Raw genomic sequence first — 12,412 nt, 5'->3', positions numbered from 1 at the left:
CATCAGCCCAAAAGTACAGTGGAAGAGAGGCGAAGCTGAGCATAGTTCTGGCTGCTTCACACAATGAACGGTTTCGTCTTTCAACAATCCCATTCTGTTGTGGAGTATAGGGGGCTGAAAAGTTGTGACATATCCCCTTGTCTGCCAGAAAATCCTCAAAATCTTTATTCTTGAATTCCAACCCATTATCGCTTCTGATATTCCTCACTGTCTTTCGCAGCTGTACTTCCACTTGCTTGATGAACGTCTTCAGCTTGGGAGTTGCATCTGATTTCTGTTTAAGAAAGAAAACCCAGGTGAAGCGAGAAAAATCATCTACAATGACAAGAATGAACTTACTACCACCGAAGCTTTCGATAGCTGAAGGTCCACATAAGTCAATGTTCAGAAGTTCAAGAGTTTCAACAATCTTTTTATTGATTCGTGTAGGATGGCTCTTTCTGCTTTGTTTGCCCATCTCACACGCTGCACACATATGTTCTTTGTCAAACTTGAGAAGAGGAAGGCCTCGAACGTGATCATCAAGCACCAACTTATTAATGTCTTTGAAGTTCAGGTGCGATAGTCGTCGATGCCACAACCAGCTTTCATCAGTGTTCGCCTTTGATAGCAGACATATTGCTGGTTTTCCTTGAATTGGGTTGAGATTTAAAGGATACATCTCTCCCTTGCGTTCAGACTTCAACAGAACCTTTTTGGATTGTTTCTCAATTATTTCTGATCCCTCATCATCAAATGAAACTTTCAAGCCTGTTCCCACAACTAATTGTGATATACTGATGAGGTTATGCTGCAATCCTTCCACTCGCTACTTTTCGAATCGAGAAATCTCCGTTGGTTATCATCCCATATCCTTTGATTGTTCCATAGGAGTTATTGCCATACTTCACACATCCACCATCCTTTAGGGACCGAAACTCCCTCAGCTCTTCCTTCCTTCCTGCAATGTGACGCGAGCAGCCACTATCTATATACCATTCGTCATCAAACTGCTCGTCACGTATCACCTGCAAATTCAAGCAGATTTAGGAACCCAAAGTTTCTTGGGTCCTGGTGAGTTTTTCACAGAAAGAGGAATTGCAGTAGAAACATCAACCAAATATGTTCGTTTTACTAAAGTGGTTTGATCTTTTCTTTTGATGGTATACACCTTGATTTTAGTTTTATCTTGTTTAATCTTTGGTGTATTAGATGGTGTATTGTTAGATGTTTTTGGTGTTTTCTTTTGAATTCTGGGGTGAGCTGACTTTTTCTTATTATTGAACTCAGAATCAAGCTTTCCTTTGCCTTTGATATCCTTTAGTGGTTTTAATTTGCTTTGTGAGTTGGAAGAAGCGAAACTAGTCTTAGGACCGAGACTTGACTTCGGACCAAAACTTGACTGAGGACCGAAACTTGACTTTCGGTTTTAAGTCTCTTTGTTGGGACAGAAAGTTGATGTTCGGTTGTTAGTTTTGACATTTGGGCCGAGACTTGACTTTCGGTTCTGAGCTCCCTTGTTGGGACCGAAAGTAGGCTTTTGGTTGTTAGCCTTGATGTTTGGACCGAAACTGGACGTTCGGTTCTGCGTACTAGTTTGGGAACCGAAAGTCGATGTTCGGTTCTGAGATTTGGAATACTAGGAATTTGAACTGAAATTTTCTTTTCCTTTCCTTTAGCAATAGATTCTTTCTTTGGAGAAACGTAGTTGGGATTTTGAAATTGCCAATGACGTTTTCGCTCATTTAGATTCTTCATGTATCTTTGATTTCTTAAGCGTTTCTGTTCAGCTAACTCCTTCTGCGATTTGTGGATATTGAAGCTAGCCTGTGGTTTCTCCTTTTGAGTTTCGGTTGTCCTAGTTGGAACTATCGATTCTTTCTTTGGTTCTTCAGGGATTTCTTTAGTTCCACTTGTGCTTGGTTTGTCGAAACTCGAGGGTTTGTTGATGGGTTCAGCAACATATCTTCCTTTAAACCTCCATGAAGTTTGCTCAGATAAGCCTATGTTTCATCTGCGTTGTCAATAGGGGCTGACCAGAAGTAATCGTCACACCCTTCAACATTGTCTTTGTCGACCAGGATTTTCAACTCTGCTGTTTGTTTTGCAGTGACACCGGTAACTGCATAGACCTGATTCGGCACAGTTTGAACTTTCTGATAAACCATGGCTTTCTCTTTGAGTTTTTGTGGCTTGTCCCTTGACAAGCGAGCGAATTCAACCGAATTTTCAGAGATGAGGGGTTTTTCATTCTCGGTTTTGCTTTTCATAAACTCAGAGCAATCAACAACGTCTTCTACTGAGATTTCGCTCATCTCACTTTCCTCATCAAATTCAGACGTGTTTTCTAAGTTCATTTTATTTTCTGAAATTAATTTGGCGTTAGACGAGTCAAATGATTGAATAGTTTCAGACTTTATTTTTAACCTGTCATTTTCATCTAAAAGATTTTTGAGCATACATTTATGTTCCTTAGAGTCAATGAAAGTTTCTATCTTGTCTAGTCCGATTTTGTAAGACATGGATGTCTCTTCTGAGGATACTATTGATTCACACTCAGCGATGACCTCATCTTCCTTAAATTCAAGAAAGGGCAAGATCATCTTGTTAATCTTCTTCCCTATCTCACAACTTAAATGCAATTGAGCAATATTAGTATATAAGCGCTTAGCAATTAAACAAAAAACATTCCTTTGTTTTAAAAACTTTAAATTGTCTCTTTGCAAATAAATGCTTTCATCCCTAGCTCTATTTAATTCCGCCTCCTTCAGCTCAATCCACATCCTTCTCTCCTCACTTTTTGAAGACACCCTGCTGAGTTGGTCAGTTAGGTTAGAATTCGCTAAGCGAGTTTGCATGAGACTACCACTTAAGTTAGAAAATTTAAATTTTAATTCTTTTAATTCTTCTTCATAATCTATTACTGGAACTTTAAGTGATTCAAGGATGGATTGTACCTTTTTGATCAGCCGATCGCAGTCGTTGATCTTTTCACTTACGGGCTTGGTTGCAAAACATTTGTCCTCATTCAGGTTCGGTTCCTCACTTGCACTTTCGGTTGATGCACCAGCTGTGACCATCAAACATCTTCCAGCCGAACCTACATCCTTTGCCACATAAGCTCTGCCATGAGTGGGCTTTCTCACCTCTTCATCTTCAGAATCGGTTGACCAAACTTCAACACCACCGAACTCATTTTCATCTGCATTCTCCTGCACAATCAAGGCATTCATAGAACTGTTAGTCGCCTTCTTTTTCTTGATCTCTTCCAACTTGCGCATGTAGTACGCCTCATCATCTTCACCATCTCTTTTCTCAGCCATTTTCCTTAGCATGCAATCTTTGGCAAAGTGGTTCTTGTCGTGACAGTAATTGCAGTCGAACCCAGAGTCTCCTGCAAGCTTGCTCTCCTTCTTGTCTTCATCCTTTTGTGAAGAGATTTTCGCTTCATCCTTCACCTTCTCAGAACTGTAACTTCCCTGCCAGTTTCGGTTCTTGTTGACAGGAAATTTTCTTTGTGCAAACTTCTTTGGATTGGTGACCATCATAGCATACTCCTCGCTTGTAAGGTCACACTCAGACATATCAGACTCTTCTTCTTCTTCTGCAATGCTTTTTCCTTTTGAGACAAGGGCCAGCGATCCCACACCAGAAACTACTTTTGCTTCTTTGGTTACTACATTCTCATGGGACTTAAGTATTCCCACAAGTTTCGCTAGTGAGTAAGATTTAAACTGTTCATGCGCTTTCACTGTTGAAACCACAGCCATCCATTATGGTCTCAAACCGTTCATGAAGGTCACCTTCTGTTCTATCAACTTTCTTTCTATTCCATGCTTGATCATCTTACTCAGGAGATGATTGAACCGATCGAAAGTTTGTATGAGTTTTTCTTCTGGTTTCTGTTCGAAAACTCCAAATTTTGACAGCAGCAAGGTTTGAATGGAGTGTTCTAGATCTTCATCAGTTGAATAAAGTTCTTTCAACCTATCCCAGATTTCTTTGGCCGTCGTGCATGAACCAACCAACCAAAAAGTGTCAGATTGCAAGGCGAATCTGATCATTCTCATGGCCTTCACGTTACACAGCAACTTGTCTTTCTCATCATGTGGCATCTTCTCTACATCCGCCACCAGCTTGTTATATTCCTTTTGGGACTTAACTGTCGTGTTCGTTCCTGAGTGAACAAACGGCCCAAGTGTGATAGCTTCCCAGATGAGATAGCCATTGTCTTCAGATCCAACCACGTAGTCTTCAAAGTGATGCGCCCATACTTCATAGTCTTGAGTGTAAAGAATGGGTATCCTGGTAGTAGATCCAATGTTGTTTGAGATGTTGATGGGATTTGTTTGCGAATCTTCGTGAGACATGGTGAGCTGCTAGAATCAGACCTGTAAACTTGAGATTAGGGTTTTATCAGAAACAGAGTTGTCGTCGGTACGAAGAAGACGACTTCTATTTATACGATAAAAGCGGAAACCCTAAAGAATTCTGAATACAGAAGGAATGTGTATTGATCACACAGTCTCCCGCTCTGATACCAATTGTTGAAACAATTTTCAGTTAGGATCGATAGATTCTATGCAGACAAACTATAAAGAACGTAATTATGAACACAAGAATGGCTTTGAATATGTCGTATGATTAATGCTTTAACACCTCAGAAGAGCTCGATTAAGAACTTCGACTGTAGAGGTGTTTAGGGTTACAAAACTACTAATTGATGATCAAGAACGTTAACCTTATAATGCATACATGCATGCATTATTTATAGTTTAACCCTACTAGCTAATCACGGATGGACAGGCCCAATCCGGATACAAAACATAAGCCCATGACGCAACACAATTAGACTCAACACGGGTCGTTACATATTACTACCTAAATCGTGTCGTAACCATTAGGCGTCTTGGGAAGTTTCATGATGAAGTCTATTGCAACTTGTTCCCATTTCTACTCAAGTATTTTGGGTTGCTGCATTAGACCTGAGGGTTTTTGATATTCTGCCTTGACCTTAGCACATGTCAAGCATTTGCTCACATGGGTGGCGCTTTCTACTTTCAAGTTCAGACACTAATACCTCTTCTTTAAATCAAGATACATCTTATCAGCCCCTGGTTGGAATGAGTACCTTGTTATGTGAGCTTCGTCTAAAACCAAACTTCTTATATCACCAAATTCTGGCACCTAGATTCGGTCCTTGAAACATAAGGTTCCATCATCTTTGGACTCAAATTGTTTCTCCATTTCTCGCAGGAATTTGTCTGCCTTGTTTTCTTCTTTAAGTGCCTCAAGTTGTGCTTATCGAATTTAGACATGAAGGTTTGACTAAATTGTCAAGGTGAGTGCTTTCACTCTGTGAGACTTGGCTCATTCCTTTCTGCTTAGGGCATCGGCAACCATGTTAGCTTTGCTCGGTTGATATCGGATTTCACGTTTGTAGTCGTTCAACAGCTCTAACCATATTTGTTGCCTCATATTCAGTTCCTTTTGATTAAAGATGTGTTGAAGACTCCTGGGTTCGGTGTATATGACACACTTTGTGCCATACAAGTAGTGTCACCATATCTTTAAGGCGAAAATTACAGCTCCCAACTCCAAATCGTGAGTGGTGTAATTATTCTTGTGGGTCTTATGTTGACGTGAAGCATATGCGATTACTTTGTCTCTCTGCATAAGTACGCATCCCATGCCCTAACATAATGCATCGCAATATACTATAAAGTCTTTGGTTCCTTCCGGAAGAGAAGTAATTGGCACGATACACAACATGTTTTTCAATTTCTAAAATGTAGATTCTTGTTTTTCCTCCCACTTGAACTTCGTATCTTTTTGCGTCAGTGCTGTCAGGGGTTTAGCAATTTTCGAGAAATTTTCGATAAATCTCCGGTAATAGCCTGTCAATCCCAAGAATTGACGTACCTCTGTTGGCATTGTAGGTGCTTCCCAGATCTTTATTATTTTGATTTTGGAAGGGTCTATGTGAATGCCCTTGTTGTTGACTACATGTCCGAGAAAATTTACTTCTCTGATCCAAAACTCACACTTTGAGAATTTGGCGTATAATTTTTCTGTTCTCAACAATTCCAAGATGATGCACTGTGATAACCCAAATTTAAAATATATAAAGATATATGTAATTAGATTATATCATTATAATAAAATGATTAGTTCAAGGATTAATGGGTTAATTAGTAGAGAATTATGAGTTTTAATGGCAAAAACGTCACCTTCATTGGGGTAGTAAATTTGATCAACCGAAAAGGTTTCATCAGTTATACACTTAGGAAATATAAATAGCACTAAAAATCGAGTGAAAACCCCACAAGAATTGTGAGGAACGACTGAGAATCAAGGGAGAAAGAGGGTTTGCAGGTTCTTCAATATTTTCGGGGGTTTTTTTTTTCAAATTGAGGGTGCAGATTAGCAATAAAGCTTCGGTTAGGACTTATCGGTTGCAAGGTGAGTTTTTTTTTCGTGTTCTGTGGTTGCTCGCACATAAATGTTTGTCATGCGTTATTATGTGGTTTTTATTTATTTATTGACAATATGTTTTATAATGAGTATGGTTGCGTAAAAATGTTATTTTGGATTTGTTATCTACTAGGTGTGTTTTTGGATGACATGTTTAGCGGGAACGGGTGGGTGTTTATTCTCCGTGAGAATGACGGATGTGTGTGATCGGCGGGGATAGGAATTGAGAGTCATATTCATTTCCTTGGATATTTAAAATACTTGAGAACAATGGATGATGAGTTGTCTCAAGGAGAAGGGAAATGAACCTTTGGTTCTTTCTCTGGATAATTAATTGTTCCCCTAAATTATGTCATCAGGTGATATGTTTGTTGTAATATTTATTGAAACTATATGATAAAACTATTTGTTTTGTTAAGTGATGGACATGTATGTGCAACACGAACTCACTAGGCCCTAGGCTTACCCATTTAGAAACTTTAAATGTGCGCAACCCAGGAAACTATTTAGCAAGTGGCAGTAAGAAGGCAATGAGAAGGATTTTACAACAAGACGATAAATGAGTTCCGCAAAGACGTAACACCCGAAGTTCTTCAGTTGAAGATTTTATTTTATTTTATTTTGCTTCCGCTGTAGTTTAGTCTATATGCAAGTTTAGAATTGATCATGGGAGATGTTGGAACGATTATTTGTCATGTAATCGATAGTTGAAAATTGGGGTGTTACAAGTTAGTATCAGAGAGTTGTTTAAGTAGATTAGGTGTTTGCATAAACACTTAAGCTTAGACGGAAGGAACGAGAGGTAATCAAACGACTAAATTAGACCACATCTCGCTTGTACGTATCATGTCTTCAAGGAGATCTGGAAGGTTTGCTAGTGTCACCCCGGAGGAAGAACAATTTCCAGTTGGAGCTTATGTTAGAGCACCGGAGATGTATCGGAAACTCCATTGATCCATAATGCGAGTCGTGGACGTGGCCAAGGAAGAAGAGTAGGCAGGGGTAGAGGAAGAGGGCGAGGAGCTGTAACAACACCGATAGCTGCACCGTCTGGCCAGGGTAGCTCCGGCTCCCACCGCGGTCGAGGCCGAGGTCGAGGTCGCTGAAGGGGCCGTGCGACAAACATGATCACTAGAGAAGAGTTGGTTGATGAGATTGCTCGGGCGATACACGCTACCTTGCCAGATGTAGTTGCTCAGGCACGAGATGCAATAATAAGTGAGTACCAGGGTAACTTGGGCGGAGGTGAAGAGGATTATGAGTATAGTACACCAAATACAAATCCTGACCCAAGCATTGCACAACCCTCAAGGCACATTGACAACCATGAACGGAGGGGTTGTAGTTACAAGACGTTCATGAATTGTAAGCCACCTATATTTAATGGAGAAATTGATCCCGTTTTGTCATCAACATGGATCATGGAGATCGAGGGAATATTTGATACTAGCAAATGTGCGGATGAGGACAAGGTGATTTATGCTGCAACAATGTTAAAAGGGGAGGCAATACATTGGTGGGGCATGGTGAAGGAAGTTAAGGGGCGTGAGGCGGCCAAGAAGATGTCGTGGGATGAGTTTCTAAGAATTTTTAAAGAAAAGTTTTTCCCTCGAACAGCGGTTAAACAGTTGGAGGAACAATTCTTGAGTTTAGAACAAGGGAATATGACTGTGAGAGAGTACACCACTAAGTTCACTTAGAAAGCTAGATTTGCAGAGTTTTACGTGTCTACGGAGGAAAGGAGGGTGGAGAGGTATATTTGGGGACTAAAAACTGCCATTCGTGAATTTGTAGAAATTCAGAAACCAGGTACCTTTCAGTCTGCTGTAGACGCCGCGGAAGGTCGAGAGCGGGAAAAGAATCGTCAGGGTGAGGATAAGCATTCAGGAAAACGGAAGTTGGAAAGTTTAAATACAGACTCAAAGAAAGGCAAGACTTCTAGTTCAGATTGTAACTATGAGCAACAGTCTGGGATAGAACAATGTAATATATGCAAACGAATCCATAAAGGGGAGTGTAATATGAATCAAAGAACTTGCTACAAATATGGAAAGATAGGACATATCGCTTCTGATTGTAAAGTGGGGAAAATATGTTATGGGTGCGGGTCCCCAGATCACACCAGGTCAAACTGTCCTCAAAATAAGGGTAACAATAATCAACGCATGATGACAGAGAAAGGGAATCGGTCGGGAGATGAAAAGGCCGAAACGACAAGGACAAAGGGAAGAGTTTTCCATATGACAGCTCAGGAAGCTCATGATACCCCGATATAGTGGCATGTGCTTTCTTAGTAAACTCTATATTATGGGTGTTATTGAATGTGGATGCAAACATTTTTTTTCATTACTTTTTATAAGTTCCTAATTATGGGTGCAAAAGCTTTAGAAATAAAGACGATGATGATCATTGTGTAATCGTAAGAACGGAATTTGATGATTGTTTGATTTAGATAAACAGTTCTTTTAGCACCATTAATACTAGCACCCATAGCACTATGTTGTTTGATTATCGTGGTAGGAATGGATTGGTTGTTAAAAACCAAGTTAACATAGATTATAGTAAGAAAGCTATTCGGGCATGGGTACGAAATAGGAAAACATGATATGACAAATATACCATTGGTAAGGGAGTTCTCGAAAGTCCTATTGGTTAGCACCAATAAGGATGAAAGGATTTATTTAATAGTTGCATAACCTACTTGAAAAGGATGGGACGTTGTAGATGTGCATGGATTACCAAAAGTCAAAGAAGGTGTAAGATATTTACTTATTACGGAAGGTTAACGTTGTCACTTATACACTAAGTCATAAGATAAGGAAGGAATCAAGTAAGATTCAAAATGATGAGAATTTATGTAAGCGTCAGACTACTGGGTGGACCGGAGAAGAGTCAGAAAGAATCCATGGAAGAGGATAAGTGGAAAGTTTTTAGATTTGTTTAAATGGTGTATGATGACACATTTAATCGGGACATGGGTGTATGATAGTTGGGAACATAACGGGTGTGTTGAGACCGACGGGAGATAGGATTTGAGAAGTTACTCATTTCCTTGGATATTTAAATGCTTGAGCACAACGGACAGGTTGTGCCAAGTGGGAAGGGAAGTGGACCATTGGTTCTTTCTCTGGATATCTAAAATGTTTCCTTAAATTGTGTCATTAGGTGAAACATACTTGTGGGAAAAGTTATTAATGAGATCATTTGCTTGTCTATTTATGATCAGCACCTTAGTTATGTCATCATTTTGGAAGAGATTACAACGAGAAATGGATTAACTGGTCAAGAAGTTAAGAATGTGGAGATACAACTCATGAAAGCTCAGGGTCAGATGCGACATGGGGAAACATATAAGATAAGAAGACCAAATACCCTTATCTGATTGTTTAGTTCAAATTCCGAGGACGGAATTTTTCGAACGGGGGAAGTTTGTGATAACCCAAATTTAAAATATATAAAGATATATGTAATTAGATTATATCATTATAATAAAATGATTAGTTCAAGGATTAATGGGTTAATTAGTAGAGAATTATGAGTTTTAATGGCAAAAACGTCACCTTCATTGGGGTAGTAAATTTGATCAACCGAAAAGGTTTCATCAGTTATACACTTAGGAAATATAAATAGCACTAAAAATCGAGTGAAAACCCCACAAGAATTGTGAGGAACGACTGAGAATCAAGGGAGAAAGAGGGTTTGGAGGTTCTTCAATATTTTCGGGGTTTTTTTTTTCAAATTGAGGGTGCAGATTAGCAATAAAGCTTCGGTTAGGACTTATCGGTTGCAAGGTGAGTTTTTTTTTCGTGTTCTGTGGTTGCTCGCACATAAATGTTTGTCATGCGTTATTATGTGGTTTTTATTTATTTATTGACAATATGTTTTATAATGAGTATGGTTGCGTAAAAATGTTATTTTGGATTTGTTATCTACTAGGTGTGTTTTTGGATGACATGTTTAGCGGGAACGGGTGGGTGTTTATTCTCCGTGAGAATGACGGATGTGTGTGATCGGCGGGGATAGGAATTGAGAGTCATACTCATTTCCTTGGATATTTAAAATACCTGAGAACAATGGATGATGAGTTGTCTCAAGGAGAAGGGAAATGAACCTTTGGTTCTTTCTCTGGATAATTAATCGTTCCCCTAAATTACGTCATTAGGTGATATGTTTGTTGTAATATTTATTGAAACTATATGATAAAACTATTTGTTTTGTTAAGTGATGGACATGTATGTGCAACACGAACTCACTAGGCCCTAGGCTTACCCATTTAGAAACTTTAAATGTGCGCAACCCAGGAAACTATTTAGCAAGTGGCAGTAAGAAGGCAAGGAGAAGGATTTTACAACAAGACGATAAATGAGTTCCGCAAAGACGTAACACCCGAAGTTCTTCAGTTGAAGATTTTATTTTATTTTATTTTGCTTCCGCTGTAGTTTAGTCTATACGTAAGTTTAGAATTGATCATGGGAGATGTTGGAACGATTATTTGTCATGTAATCGATAGTTGAAAATCGGGGTGTTACATGCACAGGTGTTGACCATGTTCTTCCTTGGTTTTTGAGTATATCAACATATCATTGATGAGTACAATCACGAATTTGTCCAGGTAAGGTTTACAAACATGGTTCATTAGATCTATGAAGATCGTTAGAGCGTTATTTAGACCGAAAGGCATAACTAGAAACTCATAGTGGCCGTATAGAGTCCTGAATGCTGTCTTTGGGATGTCTTCCTCTTGTAGTCGAAGTTGATGGCACCCCGACCTTAAATCAATCTTTAAATAAAATATGGATCCTTGAAGCTGGTCGGATAGGTCATCAATCCTTGGGAGTGGATACCTATTCTTGATTGTTCAACTCTCGATAATCGATGCACATCCTGAAGGTTCCGTCCTTCTTCTTAACAAATAACATCGGGGATCCCTAAGGTGAGAATCTTGGTCTTATGAAGCCCTTATCAAGAAGATATTGAAGCTATCCAGATAGTTCTTGCATTTCCTAAGGGGCTAATCGGTAAGGAAATTTTGCCACTAGCGATGCTCCTGGAACTAGTTCAATTCAGAATTCAACCTCGCGAATTGGCGGTAGTCCGGTTAAATCCTCCAAAAATACATTGGGAAAATCACATACTTGGGGTATGTCTTTGATTTCCTTTATCTCGCCCCTGTTATCTATGATGTGGGCTAAGAAAGTGTAATATTTCTTGTGAAGGTATTTATGTGCCTTCACGCAAGAGATGATTCTATGGTTCTTGCTCGACTTATCTTCGTAGATCACTAATGATTCTCCGTCAGGTAAGGATAATCATACTGCTTTGTCGTAGTATAGGATTTCAGCTTGATGCGGTGATAACCAATCCATGCCGATTAGGACATCGAAACTTCCGATGATAATAGGCATGAGGTCGACTTGGAAGCTGTGGTTGTTTAAAGTTAGACGACAATTTTATAATATTTCTTGAGTACTACCAGATTATCCATTAGCCATTTCCATTATGTAAGGCCCATCTAGGATCTTAGACTTATGGCTTAAAAGTGCTCTAAACTTATGTAAAGTGAATCTTTTTCTCAACACCAGAATCAAAAAGTACATTTGTGTATAAACCGTTAAAAGGAAACTTACCTGTTACTTCGGTCGGATCTTGGATGGCGTCCCTTACGCCAATCATAAATGCTCTACCTCGAGCATTCCATCCATCATTCCTCAGTCTTCAACAATTTCTTTTGAGGTGTCCGATTATTCCACATTCAAAACAAGCTTGACTCTCAGGCGCCGCAACAATTGGTGGATTGGTGGTGGCGGCAGGCGCAACTCCAGGCTATTTGCAGTATTTGATGGTATGCCCTTTCTTATTTAACTTGTTCATGAATAGGCAGTTGCCTGAGTGGTGATAGTGGAACAGGTTGCATCTCGTGTGTTTACCCGCGTACTGTCCTTGAGGGGTAGAGGCTGGC

The sequence above is a fragment of the Lactuca virosa genome, chromosome 3 (genome assembly GCF_052849685.1).
Source record: "Lactuca virosa cultivar CGN04683 chromosome 3, Lactuca_virosa_CGN04683_v6, whole genome shotgun sequence".
Lineage (NCBI taxonomy): Eukaryota > Viridiplantae > Streptophyta > Magnoliopsida > Asterales > Asteraceae > Lactuca > Lactuca virosa.
The sequence above is the reverse complement of the archived record's forward strand: the minus strand, read 5'-3'. Positions refer to the sequence as shown.